The 23940-nt window shown below is 42.0% G+C and overlaps 1 long non-coding RNA gene across 1 annotated transcript in view; it reads right to left on the bottom strand.

Moving 5' to 3' along the window:
* Positions 1-23461, bottom strand: part of LOC135320273 (uncharacterized) — a 235530-nt gene extending 212069 nt beyond the window's left edge. Inside the window, exon 1 of the long non-coding RNA XR_010379518.1 lies at positions 23358-23461. This is a non-coding gene — a long non-coding RNA (uncharacterized LOC135320273). The remainder of the gene's footprint in view (positions 1-23357) is intronic.
* Between the last annotated feature and the right edge of the window lie 479 nt (positions 23462-23940).

The following is a 23940-nucleotide window of genomic DNA, read 5'->3' as shown; positions in this document are numbered from 1 at the left end:
GAAAAAATTCCCAACTCTTTTTATATGGCTAGAATTCCCCTGAAAGCAGAATCAGAACATAAATGTGCAATTAGTCCTGCCTGTGCTATTTCTACTCCGTCATGTTGCTTAATTAAGAAAGAGCTTACCTTGATTCTGACTGTATTCTGACCTCATACTACTGGAGTAACTGATTTGTATTTGACCATGGCTAATAGTGCTATATTATATTCACTGCATGCCTATTGTATTTTTAAATGACTGATTTTGGATTTAAAGTTTTTATTAGAATACATTTAAAATTCTGCTAGGTGGAAGTGCAAAAATTCTTAAAATACTTTTCCCCCTAATCATGAAGCAGAAATAAACTACACTTAATACAGAGCATTCTTGACCTTACCCAGAAGCTTGGTGAGCAGATGCTGCTGCAAAGGTCTGTACACAAGCTGTTAGGGGTTTGGGTATACTTGGAGTTGGCGGTAGTACGAAAGTATGAGTATACTCAGGCCATTAAAATCAAGTCTTAATCCAAAGAGCCACAAGGCAAAGGGAACTTCCAAGTGAATTTATGATGTCAGATAATAAGGTTGACAGATACATACAAAATAATGACGTACTTTTTGATGGCTTAAGTGCATTTTATTGGTTTTCTTTGACATAGTCTTTCTTGCTACTAAGCCTCCCAACACTCCTGTAGAAAAGATTATCCATCTTCACCTTTTAGCAGCCAGTAAGGCTCAACTACCTTCTCTTCCATAAAATGCCATCCCCATGGAAAATGAATCTCTCTTTCCACGTAGTTTTCAGAGAATGTTGCAAAACTGTCTGGTGTCCTGCTCTTCATTTGTCCCTATCAGGGAGCAGGGTGTGGGGATGGAGCCTGGATTATGTCCTTTTCTTAAAGACTCATACTCTCTTACTGCCCCCAGCCTCAAATATACCCAAAGCCCTAACAGCCTGTGTCCTCTCTTCCTAGTGCCTAGCTCAAAGACCCAAGACAGGCACTGGATAGAGAGCAAATACATGAAATGTATGGAAAACAAATCCAGCCAAGAAACAAAGCTCCACTAGTTGGCACATCACCAGGACAGGGATCAGTCAGCTCCCTTTCTCTACTCACCACCAAGGATGTAGCTTTATAGGCCCAAGGGTTCTGGATTCTAACTTACCTTAAATCACTGATGTCAAAAGACCCAAAATTGCCAAAAAACTGAAAAAAGAATGAAGCTGGAGGAATAACCCTCCCGGACTTCAGACAATACTACAGAGCTACAGTAATCAAAAAAAAACCATGGCATTGGTACAAAAACAGACATACAGATCAATGGAACAGAATAGACAGCCCAGAAATAAACCCACAAATTTACAGTCAATTAATCTTTGACAAAGGAGGCAAGAACATACCGTGGAGTAAAGACAGTCTCTTCAGCAAATGGTGTTAGGAAAACTGGACAGCTACATGTGAATCAATGAAGTTAGAACATTCCCTCACACCATACACAAAAATAAACTCAAAATGGCTTAAAGACTTAAAGACAAGACAAGACACAATAAACCTCTTAGAAGAAAACATAGGCAAAACATTATCCGACACAAATCTCAGCAATGTTCTCCTAGGGCAATTTATCCAGGCAAGAGAAATAAAAGCAAAAATAAACAAATGGGACTTCATTAAACTTACAAGCTTTTGCACAGCAAAGGAAACCATAAGCAAAACAAAAAGACAACCTATGGAATGGGAGAAGATATTTGCAAAAGATGAGACAAACAAGGGCTTAATTTCCAGAATATATAAACAGCTCATATAACTTAGTAATAAGAAAACAAACAACCCCATCCAAAAATGGGCAGAAGACCTAAACAAGCAGTTCTCCAATGAAGACATACAAACGGCCAATTGGCACATGAAAAAAATGCTCAATATCACTAATTATCAGAGAAATGCAAATCAAAACTACAATGAGGTATCACCTCACACCAGTCAGAATGGCCAACATTAAAAAGTCCACAAACTATAAATGCTGGAGAGACTGTGGAGAAAAGGGAGCCCTCCTACACTGCTGGTGGGAATGTAGTCTGGTGCAGCTGTTATATTAAACAATATGAAGATTCCTCAAAAGACTAAAAATAGACTTACCATATGATCCAGCAATCCCACTCCTGGGCATATATCCAGAGGGAACCTTAATTATAAGAGATAAATGTACCCCAATGTTCACAGCAGCACTGTTTACAATAGCCAGGACATGGAAACAACCAAAATGTCCATCAAGAGATGACTGGATAAAGAAGTTGTGGTATGTTTATATAATGCAATACTACTCAGCCATAAAAAAGAAAATAATGCCATTTGCAGATACATGGATGGAACTGGAGATTGTCATTCTAAGTGAAGTAAGCCAGAAAGAAAGAAAAATACCATACAATATCACTTCTATACGGAATCTAAGAAAAAGAGACAAACGAACTTATTTACAAAACAGAAAAAGACTCACAGACATAGAAAACAAACGTACGGTTACCAGGCGGAAGGGGGAAGGGGGTGGGGAGGGATAAACTGGGAGCTCAAGATTTGCAGATACTACTATATATAAAATAAATAAACAACAAGTTCATACTGAATATAGTTCCCTGTCCTATACAATCTCTTGTAGTGACGTATGGTGAAAAAGAATATGAAAACAAATACATGTATATTCATGTATGACTGAAGTATTATGCTGTATACCAGAAACTGACACACATTGAAAACTGACTATACTTCAATAAAAATACATATTAAGTCACTGATGTGGTGATTTAGATTTCCAATTTAAAGTGAGATCCTTAAGGTATTTTCCATTCGTTTTTAAAATCCCTTTTAATCATTTTTTAATACCCATCAGAAGCTTGAAACGGAAATGTTGTGACTGGACTGCCCTGCTTTTCCTGGGCTACCTTTCAACAAGAAATGGTCTCCTCAGATCTGTACTGTAACTGGCCATTTTCCTCAAGAAACATTTATTTCCCTTATTGGAAGCAGCATTCTTACACCAATGACAGAGATAAAAGAATATACCCGGAAAGGAAAGCTTGGGAATATTTTTTAAATATATCTAAGACAAATACATTTGTTTCAGTGAATAACTCCTCTCCCTATGGATCTGTTTCTGATGCAACAGGGTGGCTGGTGAAGAGAGAAGCAGGCCTCTGCCAGGCTCTCCTCCGATCTCCCACCACAGAGAGGCCTCCCACTAGTGGGAGCAGAGACTCTCAGACTCCCATTTTCACACACTTGCTTTGTGCTTGGTAGCGCTCTTTTGATGATGCCTTAAAATGATCGCCCCAACTGCCCCAGTGCTGGGTGGGCCTAAGGCCCACCAGAGAACACAGCTCTGGACTCCTCCCTCAGTGCCTTCAGTGCCCTCTTCAAGGTTTCTCCCGCTGTGCAAATGGAAGCCAATTACAATGATACTAGAAAAGGGAAAAGGGGCTTCCAAAGGGCCATCTGTCACCTGACAAGGATGTGCAGAACCAGAGAGAAGAGCTGTAGGCACTCGGGATCCAGGGCAGGGCCCTCTCTACCTTTTGACTCTGGGCTATGACACCCCCCCCTTTTTTTTTTCTTAGTGTCCTGCCTCCTACATGCCCTGCTGCCCATACAGGATGGTAGCACAATATAGGTTCGAGTCTGGCAACTGTGGTTGTCCACACTCCAGACCTCTCTGCTACACTGAGCCTCACCCCTACATGAAGTCTCAGTAATTTGGGAGTGTTTCTGACGTCCCCCAGACAGACAAAATGTGCTCCAATGTGGAATCGGTGTCTGAGATAAGGCTGACCCCACGGGTAGTGGTGTAAGTTTCCACAGAGCGCACCCCTCCACCTGCACGTGACCCAGCGTGGCTGCGGGAAGCTGCTCAGGTCTCCAAACATTGCTGGGCCGGCTTGAGCTGTAGCTCCATCTCCAAAGCACGTCTCAACTTCTCAAGTGAAACAGCCATTTAAACAGAAGGACACAAATTTAAAAGGGAAAATGGGCATTTTTCTCTCATTGCAATCAAATTACTCCTTAGGGATAATTCATCATACACCAGACTTTTTACTGATCACTATTAGTAAGTTTTCCCCAAACCTACACTTCTCTTTTGACAAATCTTAAATGATACAAGAAAAGCAAAACTAAAGAAAATGAAATGGAAAGAATCCCTAAATTTGGAGTGAGAAATCTTCTGTTTTGATCCCCTATCTGGTACTCATATATCATAGCACCTTGGCACAGTGACAAAGCCCTCTGTGCAAGGATCCTCTTGTGTAAAATGAGAAGTTGGAATAATCTCGAAGGCCCCTCCAGCTCTCAAAATCACATCTCTTCTGATTTTGTCCGAATCATCCCTCTCACTCTGTCCTAATTATGATAAAGCAGAGATGCCCAACTTGAGTTCGAGCACACATTCCAGTGGGGGCATCTCTGGTAGATGCCAGGAGAGCTGCCAGCTTCAGCACCATCAGCAGCAGAACTGCCCCTCTGGGCACTGACCACAACCAAGGACATCAGCACTACCAGGACCCTGAGCCAGAGGAGGGACAGACGTGAGGCGCGAGGGCCAAGCATACGATACCTCAGAGAACATCAGCGCTATCCTCTGGGGACCTGAGGACTACTGAGAGGGGTTAAGAAAGGGCGGAATCCCTGCACAGCTGCACCAGGGTGTATGAGTTATCTACTGCTGAATAACAAACCATTCCAAACTTAGTGGCTTAAAACAAGGATATATTTAGCTCACAATTTAGGCTGAGCACAGCGGGGATGTTTCTTCTGCTTTTCTCCCATGGGCTCATCCACGCACCCATGGTGAGTTTGAGTGGTGCTGCTTCTGGCTGTCAGCAGTGCTGTGTCCTGTCATCACCCACTAGGGCAGTCTAGGCTCCTTCACATGTGTCCCCAGACCAGCAAAACACAAGCCCAACATGCAGGCATTTTTCAAGACTTTGCTTGAGGCATAAGTGTTAATACCCCAGGGGTTAAAGTAAGTCAAATGGCCAACTCAGATTGAAAGGGTAAGGACATGGACTCTACCCCTTAATAAGAGGATTTATAATGTCACATGCCATGCATATGAATGGAAGTAGGGAAAGACTCAGTGGCCATTCACACCACCTACCACGAAAGAAATACAGATCTATGCCTGTCAGTATGACCTGATTTTTATTCCCAAGTTCATATTGCCAAGTAAATAAGTAAAATTATTCTTGCATTTTACTTAGCAGCAAATTTTACAGTAAAATCACAAGGAGAAATGAAATTTGTGATCCTGCAGAGCAAAGAAGAACTGGAGAATTTTTTGCAAACCGTCAGCCTTCCTTAACCTTTGGAACTCCCTCCAAAGTTATACACGGAAATGTAAATATAAGGAATTCCTCCTGGATGGTTTGCTTCTGTACCTCATTTTATTCTTGTCCTTCCAAAATCCAAGGCTGGGAGCTCCTGCCTTCAGGCAAGTCACTCAATGACACTTTTTAAGAAATGCATGAATAATCGCAGCCAGTTAGAATTTTTAAATCTCTGAAGAGCATGGCTATGTAAAATAGACCACTTTCTCCAATCTCCAACCTGTGTTTGGCAATTAAACTGAGCATTATACCAGTTTCATTTGACAATAACTCATTTAAGTTACATTTCTTCCAATTAACTATGTACTAAGCACTATGCTAAGCATGTAGATATAATAGAGACAGGAAGGAAGGAAGGAAGGGGCCTTCCTGTATCCTGTGGTTCAGTGGGATGCTAACCAGTAACTTTTGCAAGGAGTATAGTTCAAGAACTTCCATTGATTTCAAAATTAAGGTGAACTTCACAGTTTCAATAACTTCTAATGGGTCACTTTAAATTTTCAAAGTCTGGCTCCTCTGAAGGTTTCAAAGTGACTGACTTTCTTCTTTTCATTGTTAAATCATCACCAAGTTCTTTTTAATTCTGATGGTGTCCTCAAGCTCCTTCTGAGGACATTCATTTCTTTGCGCAGTTAAAAAAGCCTCTGAGTCAATTACCTCTTAGAGAAGACCAGCCTCTCCTCTCAGTAATACTTCAAAGGAAGCTTGCTTGACTACACAGGACTAGAGCAGCGTGAAGAGGGGCTGAAGACATGGGCCAGTGTAATTGCTCCCAATATTTTTCTTTAAAAATCTGCAAAGGCTGGTTCTTAGCACACTTAAAAGGAGCAAAGTTCACTCTGGTCTCTGTCTACCCTTTCAAATGTTCTTGATGTTCTCCTCTTTATCTGAACTGCATAAACTGTGGAGATTGTGTGTTGCTATTTTTAATAACAATTCAGAGTATTTGTCTCCTTGTGAAAGTTTTCATTTTAACAGACTACTTTAAAGATGCTCCCTTACCCCTCCCTCTCGCATATACCACAGCCTTTAAATTTCACAAGAGATTAACTCTGTTGATGAAAGTTTAGATAATATGGTAAGAGATATTTTGGTAGAGTATGCCTGGTCTCAAGACAGGTCCCATCAACTCAGAAGCCCAGAAGACATAAATTGTACCTAATTTTGTTAATCAGTTTAAAGTTCCTACATTTTCCAAGAAAGACATAAAGATGGCCAACAGGCACATGTAAGTATGCTCAATACTAGTCATCATCAGGGAAAGGCAGATCAAAACCATCAAGAAGATAGCAAATAACAAGTGTTAGTGAGGATGTGGAGAATAGAGAACCCTGTGCACTGTTGGTGGGAATGTAAGTTGGTGCAACCTCTATGGAAAACAGAATGGCGCTTCCCCTCAGAAGTTAAAAATAGAACTGCCATATGACACAACAAATCCACTTCTGAGAATTTATCCAAAGGGAACAGAAACACTAACTCAAAAATATATGGGCATCCCCTTGCTCAGTGCAGCGCTATTTACAATAGCACAGATATGAAAACAATCTAAGTGTACATTGATGGATGAATGAATAAAGAAAACATACAGTGGAATAGTACTCAGTCATTAAAAAGAAAATTCTGCCATTTGTGACAATATGATGGACCTTCAGAGTATTATGCTGAGTGAAGTACGACAAAAACTATACCATATGATCTCACTCATATATGTAATCTAAAAATAAAATCAAAAACAAACAAAAAAATCACATTCATAGAATAGATCACATTACAAGAATAGATTGGTGGCTTACAGAGGTAGGGGATAGGGTGGGTGAAATGGATGAAGAGGGTCAAAGGTACAAACTTCCAGTTAAAAAACAAGTAAGTCATAGGATATAATGTACAGCATGGAGACTATGGTTAATTAACACTATATTGTATATTTAGAAGTTGCTATGAGAGTAAAAGTTCTCATTGCAGGAAATAAAATTGTCACCATGTTAATAGATGTTATCTCTAGACCTACTGTGGTGATCATTTCACAACATGTATAAATGTCAAATCATTATGTTGTACATCTGAAACCAACATGTTATATGTCAATTATAGCTTAATAAAAATTCCTTTCTTAGATCTTCACAGAAAACAAAAATCAATGAGGAAATTTTTAAAAATTGGTAATTTTTTATTTTTTATTCAAAGGTTAAAATATGGGCAGTGAGTAGAAGCCCTAATAAAACTCAGACAAAATTCTGAAAGGTATTGATATTATCCTTAGAATCCCATCCTGAGAAACCTGAAAGACAAGCAATTTCCCCTTACCACCAGGACCCTACATTATAGTGTACAAAGTGAAGGAACTATATTTTGTCCAATTTTGTCATTGCTTAAGCCAGTGTTAACCGTAGCTTATTTTCCATCACTGAAATGAATACTCAACAGTGCTTTCTTTTTATCCTCAAATAGCTTTATCTGTATGTACCACTCAAGTTACTAGTTATCAATAATTATTGAACATCTCCTGTGAGTCAGACACTGTGACAGAAAATAAGGAACACAATGCTGAATAGACCTTAGGACCAGCTCTCAAAGGATCTCAAAGACAAACATAAGCAGTGAAGAGTCTTAAATGTCATGTTCCAGAGATGCACATATTTTCTAGGGAGGAGACGGTGGAGATGAAGAGTGGGGAGGTAAGGGTTAGGCAGAAACTTTAGACATGGGGTGTTATTCAGGTTTGTGGGACTATAAATGGTAACGCTCTTTTGAATCCACACTGAACCAGGTTCTAAAAAGGTTCTTCTAATAGTAAGTTATAACAGCAGCCATGCTCATACGGAGCCATCCATGAAGCCTGTGCTAACTGAACGATCAGGATAAAGTCTGGAATGCAGATTTACAGGGAGAGACTGACTACATCAACAGACTAAACCTTTGAGAAGTTACTCAAAGGTAAAGAAAATGAAAGATGGGCCAGGCAGTCAACCCAGGAAAAGACATCCCACATGCCTACCCTTCGGTGTGCAGCAGAGAGAATGTTGCACTCCTCAGACCAAACTCCTGGGGCACAACTGATGGGAATATTCCAGTAAGATGGGTGCCACCCAGGACACAAAAGAACCGAAAGAAGACACTGGCTAAGGGAATAGAGAAGTTATTCCAGCAGCCTTGGATTTCACATTTTAAAAATGGTATACTGGAGAGCCAATTTATATAAACTGTAACAAAAGCTTCCTCCTATTCATGTGTGGCTGGAGAAAAACCACTGTGACTAAACAAATGGCCACTGTGCATCATCTGTATATAAGGTGGCAGGCAAGGGATAAAAACTGTTACAATTATCTGAAAATAGACATTATTAGCAGCATGTAATTAATTTAACCAACATTTATATAGCTCTTATTTTTAAGCACTGTTTTAAACACTTGGAAAATATTAACTTAGCAAACTTTGCTGCTGCTACTGTACAAGATTTGAACTATTACCTCCATGAGACATGAGGAAACTGAGGCACAGAAAAGTTAATGAAATTTTCCAAGTTCAAAGAGCCAGCCAATGGTAGATCCCGGATTGGAACCCAAGCAGTTTGGTTCCGAAGTCCATGTTCTTCACCACAACGCCATTCTACCTCACATGGCATCACTTATGAGTGTCAATGTAAGAATTGGATAGTGCCCTCCTGGCACTGTCCAGAGAAGATGTAGTAACTCAGAGAGAAGAGCATCAATAACATCAACCTCTCAACGTACTGAGAGCGTCACAGACCCAGCACACCACGTAAAAATTCATTTTCTTTCTGAGTGCAAAGCATATACTCTCTATATATGAAGATTTCCAGCAATTACCAACGAACTTTTTTTTTCTAATGTGTGTGGCAGAGACTGTATTTTGACTTAACCCCTAATTCCAGTACCATGGTAGTTGCCTTTCTCTACCCTAGGAGTCAGAAAAAACTCAAGCAGCATTCCCTGGAATCCTCTGCAGCACCGGTGCAAGCACGTGACCTAAGTTTTTTCAGACACACTTTCACCAAATGTCACTGTGGGAATGATCAGTATGATCTGTTCAGCCCAGAGTGGGAGTCCAGACGTCCTGACAAGGCTGAGGGTGCTGAAGGTCGTTCGGGGGCAGCTGTAGGGGAGCAGTGGTGTTTCCGCAAAACCAGGCTTGGAGGCTGAGGGTATGTCTCTTGGCTGTGTGCTTCTTAGCTGCCAGTATTCCTGAATTTCTGTTCCCAGGGCTGCCTCTCTGCGCCTTCCAGATATTCTGGGAGCTATCTAACATCCTTTAATCAAAATTCTTACTGGTTAACTTAGCTAGAGTGGATTCTGTTCTTTGCAACCAATTATCTTTACATATATGATACGTATAATACATATATTATATGTATACAGCTAGTGCATCAACCCTTATGATTTCCAAAAAATCATTATTCTGCCTAAAATTAATGTTTAAAAAAAAGTAGTCAATTTAAGAAAACTATTTAGGACAGGTGGTGAAGCACATGGACTCTGGAGCCAAACTGCTTGAGTTCCAATCCTAGATCTACCCTTGACTGATTCTTTGAACTTGGAAAATCTAACTTCTACATGAATGACTGGAATTTAGAAAAAGTCATTAATTCCTCATGCTTCTGAGTAATAAAAAGTATCATTTCTACAGTTCTACATATAAATATACTGAATTTAGAGAGATTTGATACCTGTCCAATGTCACACGCTAGTTGACCATGAATCCTGGTCTATCCTACTCAGGGATGTGTATGTGTAGCATCACAGTCCTCCATGATTATAACTGACAAATAAAACTGACAAATTATCATTAGGGCTTAAAGCTTTGTCTCCATGAGTTTGATTAGTTTGCACCAGTTCTGACGATACTGATCATTGTTGAGGATACTGGCAAAATATGAGTTTCTTGACCTGTAGAAACTAGGGCTAGTTCCTCGTCTGTGGGAATTTAACCAAGTTAACTCTCAGAAGTCCTGCCTGACAGCTCACTGGCCTCTTTAAGAGGCAGACTAGAAAAATTTCCCAGAGGAGATGCTAAGACCCGCTCTTGAAGGAATAGTTGGCATTATTGAATAGAGGAAGACCAGAAAGACAAGGAACTGCACAGGTAAAGGCACAGCTCACTGGATAAATATGAAGTAATAAAGTGTAGCTGGAACATGACAAACATGCTAGTTGAACAATGAAAGAGACGGCTAGAGAGGTGCCAGATTGGACCACGAGAGTCTTATGTCCCATGCTGGGTAAGGACAGTCAAGACAGAAGCCAAGGGGAACATGAGAAAGGCTGAAACAGAAGAGTCTCATGATCAGATTCCATTTCAAAAGAGGTTGTGATGGCAATATGCCCCAGTGGGCTGTACTCTCAGGGAAGCAAGAGTGAGGCAGGAGTGGAAGAACACATGGGAGGAGGGAGTGTGTAACCCAGCTGGCAAGAGCTCTGTGGATGAAGCTGGCCACGCAGCCTTCCACGCCATCTCGGAGAAGGGAGTATGAACACCTGCATCTTGGACTACTCTGCAGGGAGGAGAAGAAAGGCCAGCAATTTAGCCACAGGCTCCTCCTCGCCTATCTTTCTTTTGTCAAAGTCCATTTCATTGTGCATCAAGTACCACTCCTCCCCCCCAAACTGACTGTCCCCTGGCCCCTCCAGCAGCACGGGGGAAGGCAGAGCCTCTGAAGTCTCTCCCTGTCAGTTTGCGCTGTATAGGGGGGACCTGGAACGTGTGACAGCAGAAGTGACAGCAGCCTGGGCTTTCACCCATGCAAACTGTGTGAATAAACACTTCGTGAGCTCTGGCTGCAAATATGAGGCCCATGGTGCAGGCCAGGCTAAGCTGACCTGGGACAGTGAATTAGTAAAGTCTGCCAGGACTGCATATAGGCATACAATTTTTATGGGATCATACATTTTCTGTTAAATGCCTATTTCTTCTGTATCTTACAAGCTCGAAGCTGAGTTTCTGCCCAAGTCTGTCTTTTAAAGGGCACAAAATCTCTCATGTCATATTCAGAGATACATTTAATAGTTATCTTCCAAGGATGACTGATCCTGAGGCAAAGTAATTTGTTACAGAAAATATGCTTAATAGAATATTTCATGTAAGTTAATTTTTTAACTTAAACTTACAAACAAGTTCAGTAACAGGAGGTTAAATGTACCTAACAATCTTGTGACACAAGACCTTGGTGACTTTGTTATAATATTCCCTTATTAAGAACGTATGTAAAAATTTCCCTCCTGGAAAAAGTTAGCTTTTGTTTGTAAAATATTGTGATTCTATCTGCTTAATTTTAAAGTAACACATAATATCTCCTTCCACACTTATAAAAACAACATGCACTATACATGATTAATGATCTGTGGGAATAAAATTCTGTCTATAAAATTATAAAATAGACGAGTGGAAATTTTGAGAATAGCCATTAATATCATCTAAGTGAAGACTAACAATATGGGAAGGTGCTCACAAATTAAATTGTAGTAAATAAAGCAGGAATCAAATATTATGTACAATATACTCAGATCCCCGTATGGAAGGAACAGGATATGGAAACATACACACACAAAGAAAGACAAGAATGGTAATTAAATTACAGATGACTTTACCAAACTCATTATAAATTTCCATTCTTTCCCTACTTTCTACATTATTACTTTCTAATCAGAATTTTATCATCAAAATGAATCTAAAAATACCTTACGTTGAGAGCTGTGATGGGTCATCAAAACCAAAATGTTTAATAATTTATTAAGCAGAAATCTGATCATTTATATCCTTTCAGAATGAAGACTGTGTGAACAGAGGGTTTGATCAGCTTAGAGAAGAAACTCATACTGCAGAGACAAAACCAGAGGACCTTGTTGAAATGTAGATTTTTTTCAATTCCAACTCAGCAGGTCTGAGTGAGGCCAGAAATCTGCACTTTATCAAGCTCCCTGGTGATTCTAATGTAGCTAGTTGAGGACACACTGAAAAATACTGGCCAAAAGAGAAGTCCAAAACATCAATACTTCATAGAGACTCTCGGTATACCATCCAGGAACCATGCTGCTCTGCCTCTGAGAACCCCAGGCCTCTAGTTCCCAGGGCAGATCCTACTAAGGACCACTGTATTATCTCCTCTTGTCCTGATGCATCCTCATTTAGCAGGTTTCTTAGGATTGGCTTTCCTTGTGATTTTATTAAGAGGGGAAAATAGGCTGTTCTATCAACAATGGCATCTGAGGTCATTTGAATGTCCTCATCGTGAGTGAATAAATCAGTCAAGGGTTTATACATCAGTCTCTCTGGGCTCAGTTAATGTGAGTCTAGCCCTGAAACTTGGATCCATTTTCAGATAACTGACAAAACTACGCATATGATTCTCAAGGCTAAAGTCTCTCAGCTAGGAGGTAGTGGGTCTCTTTTCCCAAAGAAGCAGACATTTATCGTTTTTGCCAGACTGGCACCCTTTCTCATTTTTCTAGTACAACAGCTTAAATTTCCCTTGGGGAATCACCACTCTTCTGTTCTCAGAGTCCTCCCAAGTCTGAACATGGCTTGCCTTCTAAACTCACTCTCAGAATTTTTGTTAAAACAAAATTAAGCTTTAGAGGTAAAGCTTAAATCTGTCAGCGTGGGTCCTGGAGCCACAAGAGAAAATCGTGTCTGAGACCACCACCATCTTGGACAAAATAAGAACCAAGAATTAGAGATAACATTGTGGGGAGAGCAGAGGGAAAGGAGGAGAGTTTATAACTTCATTGCTTGAATCCTGGATATAGCTGGTCCTACCCTCACTCTTTGTTTCACAAAAGCCGAGAATTTCCTTTTTTATTTGAGACAGTGTGATTCGGACTTCTTTCATTTACTAAAGAGTCTTAAATAAAACACCTCTATTTCTCCGTATACAGCATATACCGTCCATTCAAGAGCAACCATTAGGTCCAAAGATCTATCACTTGATCAGGGGAACATTTAGAAAATTCACCCTAGTAGGAAGCAGAGACTAGCTAGACACGGATTGCATGCCACAACTCCATTTGAGAATAAGGTGAACCTAATAATCATCACTGGAAAACAATGATACCACAGGCTCAGCCTCTGCAACATGGGGAGGCAAAAAAGACATGAGGTGTTTTGCAATCCTCATCTCTTTCTCTGGGGCATAAGAATCTTCCCATGCTTACTACTTGGGTATATTTCTATAAAAATGAGAGGAAGCCTAACTCTCTTTGCCCCAAGGAGCGAAGAAAAACTAATGACTGGGTATCATCACAGTCAATCAATCACCTCAGTGGGAGGTTATCTGTCCACAGGAAAAGCAATGGGCAGATTAATTTCACAGCTTTAACTATAGACAAAATTATTTTTGCCTGCCCTTTTGAAGTTAGGTGATCTTCACTACTTATACACATGTGATAATTAAAAGAAAAAAAATCCCATAAGCAAAGATGAGAAACTAGTGAAGACAAATCCCTCCTCGCCCCCAAATCATACACAGAACAATAAACCCTTCAATTTGTTAAACAGACTTGATTCTCCAACATAATGGCTCCTAGTGTCAGGGTGGGATTGGGTTGCAAAATATAATGCTAAGAGTCATCTAAAACCATTGATGTTTAGGAACTGCCTAACCTCATGACATAACTAAACATGACATAATGTTTTTGTTCATAATCTCCTTCCCCACTGCAAAAAAAAAAGGCCTGACTAGGAAAAGAGTTAATAGCACGTAAAAAAAGGATGGGTGTTCGGAAGTGACAGCTCAATGGTGTCACAAGGCTATAAAGCATGCAAACTCCATTTTATATAAGAAAAGAGACCTGGCTCTGCCAAACAGTAAAAGAAAAACCAAATCCTTGGAGTTGACTTTTGCAAATGTCCAGGAAGACTGTTGTGTCTGGTAAGATTATTGGAAGGGAAAAGACCAGTCAAGGCTAATACCGCATTTATCTTGGAACTGATACTGAGCATATGGTTAAAAGCAGGATGGCAATCTATACCAATGGATAATCTCAGCCTCAGAATGTAGTTTGCAAAAATAGTATCAAAGTAAGAGACCTCATAGTATGCATTTTGGTAAAAAACCAATAAACAAACAGACAAACAAAAGCACCATGGACCTTCTCAGATTCCCTCAACCTCTTCCTCCTCCCGGTGTTACTGAGCTCCTCAACTACACCCAGGTGTGGCACCCTCCACTTTTGGACGTGGAAGAATAATGTACTGTGTAGGATGGTACCTAGATTCCTCAGCATCCACTGAGAGGCAGGAGTGTGTAGACTTAGCTTCCCATGTGGTGAAACTTTAACAGGGAAAAATTAAATTAGAGGGAGCCGGGAAGCTAAATTCCTCTTTCTTTTTCTCGTGCGTGAACTACACCAAGGTACCATTCCTTTTTGCAACCGTTCCAGAGAAGCCCCAGATGCCAAGTAAGATAGTATAGTGACCACAGCTCGTTATTACACAGTAGCGAGTGTGGCAATACACGGCACTACACTGCATCACATCACATTCTTTCTCTCTTGCCTGTTACCCTCGCTTTCCTAGGTTGCACAGCCCAAATAAACTGATACAGCACTATGAGCATTGTTTTGGGCTCTGCCTTCTACAGGACCCAAGAGAAAGCACTGCTGAATCTACTATGTTGACAAGTGAAATCTCTTGGTCATTATCACTAATAACTGTATTCATATAATTAAGAATTTCCCCTTCAAATATTCAGCACTATGGTTTGAATTTGCTTTGAACTTTGATCTGGATGACGAATAAATCATTCCTCACTTACACAGGGCTTTTCGAAATGCCCCCTTTGCGTTATTGTTACCAGGCCCACACTTACGATTCAGGTATATAAAACAAACCACCCAAAGTGAAATGACCCAAGGCAAATATGAGGGGGGACTTGCCTGCATGGTTCCGAGCGCGGTGGCACCAGCTGGGGTCACACTTGGCCAAAGTCAGCTGTTAGCTGGAGTGTGCTAGAAGGCCCCAGAAAATGTCCCCACAAACTTGCTCCTTGGGGCCGCGGCTCGCCCTCCCCGCGGCGCGCGGCGCGTCCTCACAGCAGCGTGGGTTCGGGATGGGCAGACAGACGGCTCACGTGGGGGCCGGCTTCCCGCGGGGAAGAAGCAAAGCCTACCGGGCCACAAGCCCCAGAACTCACCGCCACCAAATTTTACTGTTCAAAGCAAGAGTCAAAGGCAGCGTGACTCAACGGACAGGAAATAGACGCTTCTTGTGAAAACGGCGTGTGCGCGGCAAGCGGGAGCTATTGAAGGCCGCCATCTTCGGAGACGCCCCGCCGCAGCGCCGCCCAGGCTCGGCTGCCAATCAGAATCACCTGGGGAACTCTGGCAACGGTTAAGAACCCGGCTCACAGCCTAAACCAATAAATTCAAAATGGCAGGTAGCAGGCAGGCATCCCTTTGTTTCGTTTTTCTTTTTAAAAGCTCCACAGGTGATTCCAATGTGCAGACAAGTTTGGGAATTCCCCAACCTACCAGAACTTACGAGAAAAGAGATTTAGAAAAGCTGAAGATTCTAACTGGCAGCCCTCTGTTACACGTGATTCCGTGTCATTCCACAGCATGCTCAGTGGCTTTTCTTGAGCTTAAAATTTAAGCCAAACACCCGTCACTTTAAAGCACAATAAAGCTGCCGTGTTAAGCCAGCCCAGACTGTCTCGTATGATGACCAACTTTCCAGTTTGCCTGGGGCTGAGGAGTTTCCTGGGACACGAGACTTTCAGTGCTAAAACCAGGACGATGTGGGTCCCACTGAACAGCTGGGCAGCATAACATTGCCTTCCCCACCTCTGCAGGACTAGTCATGTTCTGGTGAATTTGGTTTCTGAAATTCATTCCCACTGTTAACACCTGAGTCTCCTCCAAATTCATGACCTAGGCCAGTGCTGCTTGAAGGGTGTTCCGAGGACCTGCAGCATCAGCTTCACCTGAGAGCTTGTTAGAAATGGACCTTTGGGGAAATTCTAACAGAGTCAAAATATCTGAGACTAGGGTCTGGAAATCTGTGTTTGGAAAGACAAGAATTTGAGAAACAGTGGTCTGGCCCGGCCTGCCATGCTATCCTCTGCATCTGTCTCTACCATTCCACATGAGGCAAAACCGGGATTCTGTTTTGCAGTAAAAGTATAATAAGCATAGCAGGAAGATTCAATCAATGCTAATTGGCTAGAGATGCCCTGACCACAAGCAGCCAGCATCTTCAGACACATACATGACCATCATTGTTTCTGGTGTAGTTTTTGGCAGCCTTTTATCTGAGGGGCTGTGTAAAAATTTTTTATATCAACAACAGAGGCTGGAGTCTGGAAGGAGTGCGCTGAGCACAGCTGTCTGCAGCTAACAAGCCCCAAGTCTTCCAGAAGACAGCAAAGCCGTCTACACACGTCAGGTTGTAAATTTTTCTCCAACCTGAAAGGAAAAAAATCTCTCCCTTCAAGTTAAGCAGAAACTCAAGTTTCATCTGGGAGTGAAGTCTTGGTTTTCAATGTGAATTTACAGCAAAACATCATTCAGTTTTCAGTAATTTATAAATTATGTCCTTGTTAAATAGCTTAGGCTGAAGTTTACCTAGGTACAAGGAAGAGTTATGTTGAGCAAATTAGTACCGTAAAATTTTAACCACTTTAAAACAAAACCAGATTTGTTTCGCACTTACCTATTTATAGTCAACTGATACTAATAATTGCATATGAATTTTAGCCATACATAGAAGAAACTCTCATCGAAAACACTGTGTTAGTACTATTACTGCATGAACTGAAAGTAAAACAAAGCTATTTCTTAAAACCCTCACAGACAGTGTAATTCAGACATTTTAGGAATTCAGACCAGTCTCCCTTCATACAGAAGAAAAATGGTAGTAGTATTTCTTTACCAGTCAATTAACATGTAACTTGATCCCTATTACACTGAAGTAAATGGAATTTTAAAAAACTCTTTTGAGAACTCACCTTTGATAAATAATGGCTCTTATTTTTCACATGTTTCACAAACTAAATTCAAAGAATATGACCAGTTAACCAACTGACCCCTTGCTGAAGCTAATATAATCAAAGTTATTGTGGTATGGTTAAAGAGCTGGGGAAGGAAGTTCTCCTTCGGTATTTGTGAAACTGCGGTATTGCTGCACTGCAGGCCTGGCAGGAGGTGTCTGAGCTGCCCCACCCAGACATTCTGTGGGCAGCACAAACACCTACTAATATCCTCTACAAATATAATAAATACAATAGATTTGAAAAATGCATTTGCTCAGCAACAAACTCACTCTCCCATGTTATAATCACATGACAAGTTCGTGAGGTTTACTTTCCCTAATTTAAATATATATATATATATTCTTTATGTAAAAACCCTAAGCAGATTTTATTCAATGATGTATTCTGAATCGGAAGACTTCCAAGTGCTTCGTAAATGACCAACTACAGTTAAAATATCTCTGAAAAATTACAAATAAGTCATTCCATTTTTAAGGAGGTTGAAATGACTCCTATATTCTTTGCGTAGAAACAGCCAGCAATACAACTGACTGAAAAAGCATTGTGAAACTGGGGAATGAAAAGTTCTGTCAATTCCTCCACTTCCCAGTTGCACAAGCATGGTTAATCCACCAAGCTTCTAGCGCTGATTCCTTTTCTCAGGGGAACCGTCCTGATCCTCACCTGGGCTTTGCCTCGTGGCCAGTACCAAGAGTGAGTCCCAGAGATTGGAAGGTTTGGACAAAGCTGATCAAATGGGATGAGTTGTCAGTTTAAGTCTACAGAGAGCAAAGGTCCCAACAGGGAAGCTATACTTGGCCATCAAATCCAAGGGTGTAAAACTCAGAATCAAAACTAAACCCTAGCTCACAAGAGTGGTGAGCTAGACAGACCCCTGCATGGGGACAGCGGAAGAGGCTGGAAGGACAGATCATGGCATAAGACAGTGTGCCTTATGTAAATGCATCTGCTCAATGGAGTCTTGGATTTCATTCATAAAACAGGAGTAGTAATCTACCTACGCAACATGAAGGTGTTATGAAAATCAAATGAAATAATTAAAAGTGAACTGGTTTGTAGTTTGTAAATATACGTGCAAATCCAAGGGACCATCACTATTACTGAGATAGCCTGGGACCTGGGACCCTTTACTGGAGTGCTTGCACCTGGACAAAGTCTCCTCCAGTAACAGAATACAAAGAAACTATAAGGGACTGAAAATAACTGCACCCATGCACACCTGCGGTTGGGGTGATTATAAACAATAAGATACAAAAAGGCCACAAACTGCCACTTCCAAGGTGCTGGGAGAAAAGGCAGGGCACTGCACATGATTCCTGCACACAGCACCACCAAGGAGGGAGGCAGACCACCTAAGCCACCCCTCTGGCCAGACCCACTGATCCACCCCTACCCTCACCCCTTTTAAGAAACCAGCCAGCCCTCAAAGAATGGAGAGCAAGCAAGGAAACTCATTAACTTGTTTTCACTCCCTCCTGCTACAGCACCAGTTCCAATAAAGCCTCGCCTGAATTTCTCATCTGGCATCTTACCAATTTTTATTGATCAACGAGTCCAAAGACCCAAGTTAGTAACTATTATGTTCACACCATTCTTCCCAGCACTGGGCAGAGGGTCTTATGGCTGGGGTCCTGGACCAGAAGTAATCCTATGAATGTACATTGTAAATGTCTGCTTATCTGTCAGCCTCCCTAACTAGACTGTGATTTCCTTGAAAGCAGGGACTGTGTCTTAGTCATCACTGCATCTCCATTTACATAGTAAGACATTCAATCACTGTTTATGGAATGTTGAATGAATACATTCTGAATCCTCACGGTTATTCAGACTCCTGGCTGGCCGTGAATTATGTGCAGTGGAATACTACGTGGCGTAATGTGAGAAACGAGACAGCAAATGCCCATGTGCCCAGGAATAGTTTCCCATCTGCCAAAAATGGCTACTACCTCCCTGCCAGAGCACAGGCGCCTCTGGATGAGGAGCCTAAATTCTCAGAAGCATTCCTTGAAGTCAGTCAATGAAGGAGGCACTGACAATTAAATGAAATGCCTTAGAAAATAAGAACAACTAAACTTTTACTGTGTCCCTGTTATGTGCCAGACACTGTGCTAAGAAGCTTCACATCATTATGTTACTTAAAATTCACAATGACAGCATGAGGAAGGTTTTGTTATTCTCCACATTTGACAGATGAAGAAACTGAGTCCGTAGAAGAGGTTCAGTGATCTCATCAAGCTGTATGTGGTAGGCCTGAACTGAATTCCAGGGCTATTTTAGTCCAAAGCTTACATTTTTAAGCAATACTGTACCCAGCTGTCTGAGGAAAGAGAGGTCCTTGTGCACTTATCATTAGTGAGAATGGGATGCTCTCATCCTGACCATCTTAAAAGCCAAGAAAAAAGGGGAATTCTTCTTCCTCCCCCCTTCCTATCCTTTGAGAGCTCCTGCATACATCCCATAAGCCAGTCACTGTGCTGGCACTAGAGATACACCAATGAACAGGGCCAAGGGGCACCATTGGAAGAAAGGAGACAGATCAGTAAAGAGATGGGAACTGCAATGGGAGGGTGGTGGCTGGGGAACTAGATGTCAGCAGAGCGATGAAATTTGATGACGTAAGAGAACCTCGTCGGCCCAAAGGTAGTCGGGCAGGGCCAACCCCTGAGGTCTGGCCCCAGAGGGTATTATGAAGCTCAGTGCTGCATGTGACAATGGCACCAACATTAGACTTGCTTCAGCCTCAGGGGGAATTGACAAGGACACAGCCTTAACTTCTAGCCCCTGGCAGGGTCGTGTCACCCAGGACACTTCTTCCCTGAACCTTCTATTTCTCCACGTCTATATGCAACCAATATTTACTGATCACCTATACTACTTTACCCTCCTTTGCAGATTAAAAAAAAAAAAGACAACATTTCTCTGCCCCAAAGGAATTCACAATCTGAAAACAACTTAAGCAGAGGACTTTGAACTATACCATCTACAGGCTTATAGTTTCCACAGTTAAATCTCTAGCCTTAAATTCTCCTTCAAGCTTCAGATTCAAACCAGCTCCCTATTTACACTTGACCATTTAATAGCATTTCAAAATTAATATATCTAAAATATGATTTTCTCCCCTTCCCTGCTCTTCCTTTTCTCTGTAAACACCATCAACATCCCCAGAGGCAAATTAAAAAATCCAGGTGTTACCTTTGACTCCTCTCTTTCCCTGACCAGCCCCCATATCTAGTCCATCAACAAGTCTTGTCCATTCTACCTCCAAAATGTGTTCGGAATCCATCTAACTTCTCTTCAAATCCATTCTCACGGCCCGGATCACCAGTGGGCTGCTGCTGGTCCTGAGCCCTTTATGCAAGTTTGAAAAAGGTGCCCCTCCTCCAGGCCTTCACAACCCTGTGATAGGATGTTTGCTGGCAAGAGGAGTATAGGCTGGATTTGACCTCCAGGCTGGTGCCCTCTGCAGTAAATAACCTGCAGAAACACAGTCCCACTCCTGCCACCATCTTCTCTCCTCTCCTACTGCAGTGGCCTCCGAAGGGCCCCTCCCGTCATCTAGTCTGTTCTCCACACAGCACCAGAGAGGCCTTTTTAACCTTAAATCCATTTATTTCACTCCTGCTTAAAACCCTTCAATCTATTCCTTGACCTACAAGGCCCTGCATGATCCCAGCCTGCCTGTCTGATCTGCTGCCCATCCTTACTCTGGCCACCTTCCTCTTCCTGAAAAACCTCAAGCTACCATTCCCTGACTGAGATATCTGCCTTCTGCTCCTTCCTACCTACCTTCCACTTACACAAGGCTTGAGGAAGGAATGATTCCTAAACCACTTCAGACCACAGTACACAGAACAGGATTAGTCTTAATATTTGGTTCATCATATACTCTCATCATTAGTCCACACATGGCCTGTCATATTGCATTCTTTACTAGTTATTTTTAGCAATGTAATAAGCACATCTGGCCCTACCAGCCAAAACTCAACTGAGACCTTGCCACTGACTCACCTCCAACCATATGGTCATCCTGCTTCTCCCCATCCAAGGTAACCACGTGTTCAAATCTCAGGTTCACATATCTTGCTTTCCTACTTATTATTATAATGTTATTGCAACTATGTATATTCCTAAGTAGTAGGGTTTTTTCATTTTAGTAATTTTATTATTATAAGATTATCATGCTATATATAATCTTTCAACCAATTTTCACATATTATATTGCTTACATCCAATCATATCGCTATGTGTCACTTAGTCTATTCATTTTGACTGCTGTATAATATTCCTCTGTGTAACAATATTATACTGTTCATCTATTCCTTGATGATGGAGTTCTTTTATTTTTTTCATTTTTGGGAACCAGACTGTTATGAATATTCATGGACATGTCTCCTGTTGAACATGCACAACAGTTTTTAAGAGATATAAATCTAAAAATGAGTTGGACTTTGGATCACAGGTGTATAAATATTCATATTGGGCTATAATGCCCACTGTTTCCCAAAGTCATTGTGCCCGTTTATAGACTCCTACCCACAACGCTGTAAGGTCCTGTGGATCTACATCTTCTTCAATCACTTGATATTGTCAATCTTTTTAATTTGGGGCCAACCAAATGAATGTACAGGGGACACCCAGTGTGACTTAAATTTGCACTTCTGTAATTACTGAAGGTAATAATTATCATATGTTCACTAGCTATTTGCATTTCCTCTCCTCAATGCTTTAAGGTCTCAGCATGAATGTTCCCACTACAAAGAGAACTTCCCTGCTGGCTCTCCATGTGAAGGTCATTGCTCTCTAGTATAATACTCTGTTCTCTTTCCTTTGTGGCATCTACCACTACCTGAAGTTATCTAGTCTGTTTGCTGATATATTGTCTGTCTCTCTCAATTAAAATATAAGATCCAAGGATCTTGGTTGCCTTGTTCACTACTGTATCTCAGGGTGGATGGATGAATATGTGATGACAGAGATATGTAGTGGGTTAAGAGTTGTGGTCGGTCCAGAGTCAGACTTCTGAGTTTCAATCTCAGCTTCCCCAATTAATGGCTGTGTGATTATGAACAAATTACTTAAATCATCTGTTCCTGAGTTGCCCCACATGTTAAAAAAGAAAAAGAAAAAGGAAAGAGATAAATAGGAATCCTTCACGGAGTTCTAATTGTTCATGAGAAAAATCCCACAAATATAGTGCTTGATAAATGATTATTGTGATTAATGTGTGATTATAGTTATTACTACTTCATGGCATGAGAGCACAGGGGCACCAGACCAGCCTGGATCTAAGGAGCTTTCTCCTCTCCCACATGTTCTACACCCGCCTGGTCTTGCAGACACCTATTCCTGCAGCCTAGAGGAAAGGAGAGAGGCTCTGGGAGGAAAATTGGGGGGAGGGGCAGCTTATTTTCAAGAAAATGCTCTGGTCATCCCACACATGAAGAAGTTTAATAACAGCACAGAGTGCTCAACAAGGCTTGAGAAAGAAATGATTCCTAAACCATCAACCCCTACACCCTAGAGCCCGAGCATTACATCACACACAGGGTCACCACATTCTCCACTCTCTCCCTTCATTTTGGTTCATAATTCCAAAGAGGGAGAATGGAAGTTAGAAACAGAGATGGCAAAGAAATTAAAGTAGGCTGCATTAAGAAAAGGGGCAGCAGGGAACTCGGGCAAGGGAGAAAGGAGAGTAGGCACAAGAGATGGAGGGGAGATGGGAAATTTCAAGTCGTACTGTGGCATCTGCGTGTAGTGCAGAATAAGAAAATGCTGAAAATAAGGACATGAGGGAGTCCCTCCACCCCCTACCCACCCAGGGTAATTTTTCTTTATAAGGTATGTGTGGGGGCAGGGAAAAGGTGAAACAGAAAGAGGCCTGGGGAAGGGGATGGGGAGGGGAAGCCCAAGGCAAACTTCATTTCATCACCTTGCCTAGGGGGAGGATGGTCCCCATTAAATCTGGTGTCCACAGTCAATGTCACCTTAGTCTCCAGCTTACCTTGTTCTGCAACCAGGAGCCCCTCTCCATTTGGAACCTTCCCGGTCTCAAAGTGGTAAATGCGGCCTTGCTTAAATGCGCCAGGAGGCAAAGCCGAAGTGAGATTCCACTGAGAATTCCGGCAGGTTCACTGGGAGAAACTGTTTCCATTTGAGAAGGATCAGGAGTCCTGGCCAGGGACCAGCTGCCACTTGGGGTGTCAAATTCCGTGACAGTTCGCTGCCCGGGAGAATGACGCGCCCCTCCCTGCTCCTCCTCTCCGGGGCTCTGAGCACCCACCGGGGGAGCCCGGGCGCGCGGGGGGCCTGGCCGGGTTCGCGCCGCCCACTGGTGGCTGCTCGGGGTCCACCTTCTGGGAGCCCAGCTCCCACTAGCTGGTCCCTGCTTCAGCACCGACCTTGCTGAACACTGAACCTGATCGCAGGATGCCCTGCCAGGACTGGGGACTCCCTCCTCCAGTCCTTGGCTGGCAGGAACAAGCCCAGACGGCGGGGGGCCCAGAATGCTCAGGGTATTGCCGACCTTGAGGCTACCGAGGGGGTGTGCATGCGCCAAAAATAACACACGCGCGCGCGCAGACACA

Source organism: Camelus dromedarius, chromosome 3 (genome assembly GCF_036321535.1).
Source record: "Camelus dromedarius isolate mCamDro1 chromosome 3, mCamDro1.pat, whole genome shotgun sequence".
In the NCBI taxonomy this organism is placed as follows: Eukaryota; Metazoa; Chordata; class Mammalia; order Artiodactyla; family Camelidae; genus Camelus; species Camelus dromedarius.
Note: the sequence above shows the minus strand (reverse complement) of the source record. Positions and strands in the feature narration are given on the sequence as shown.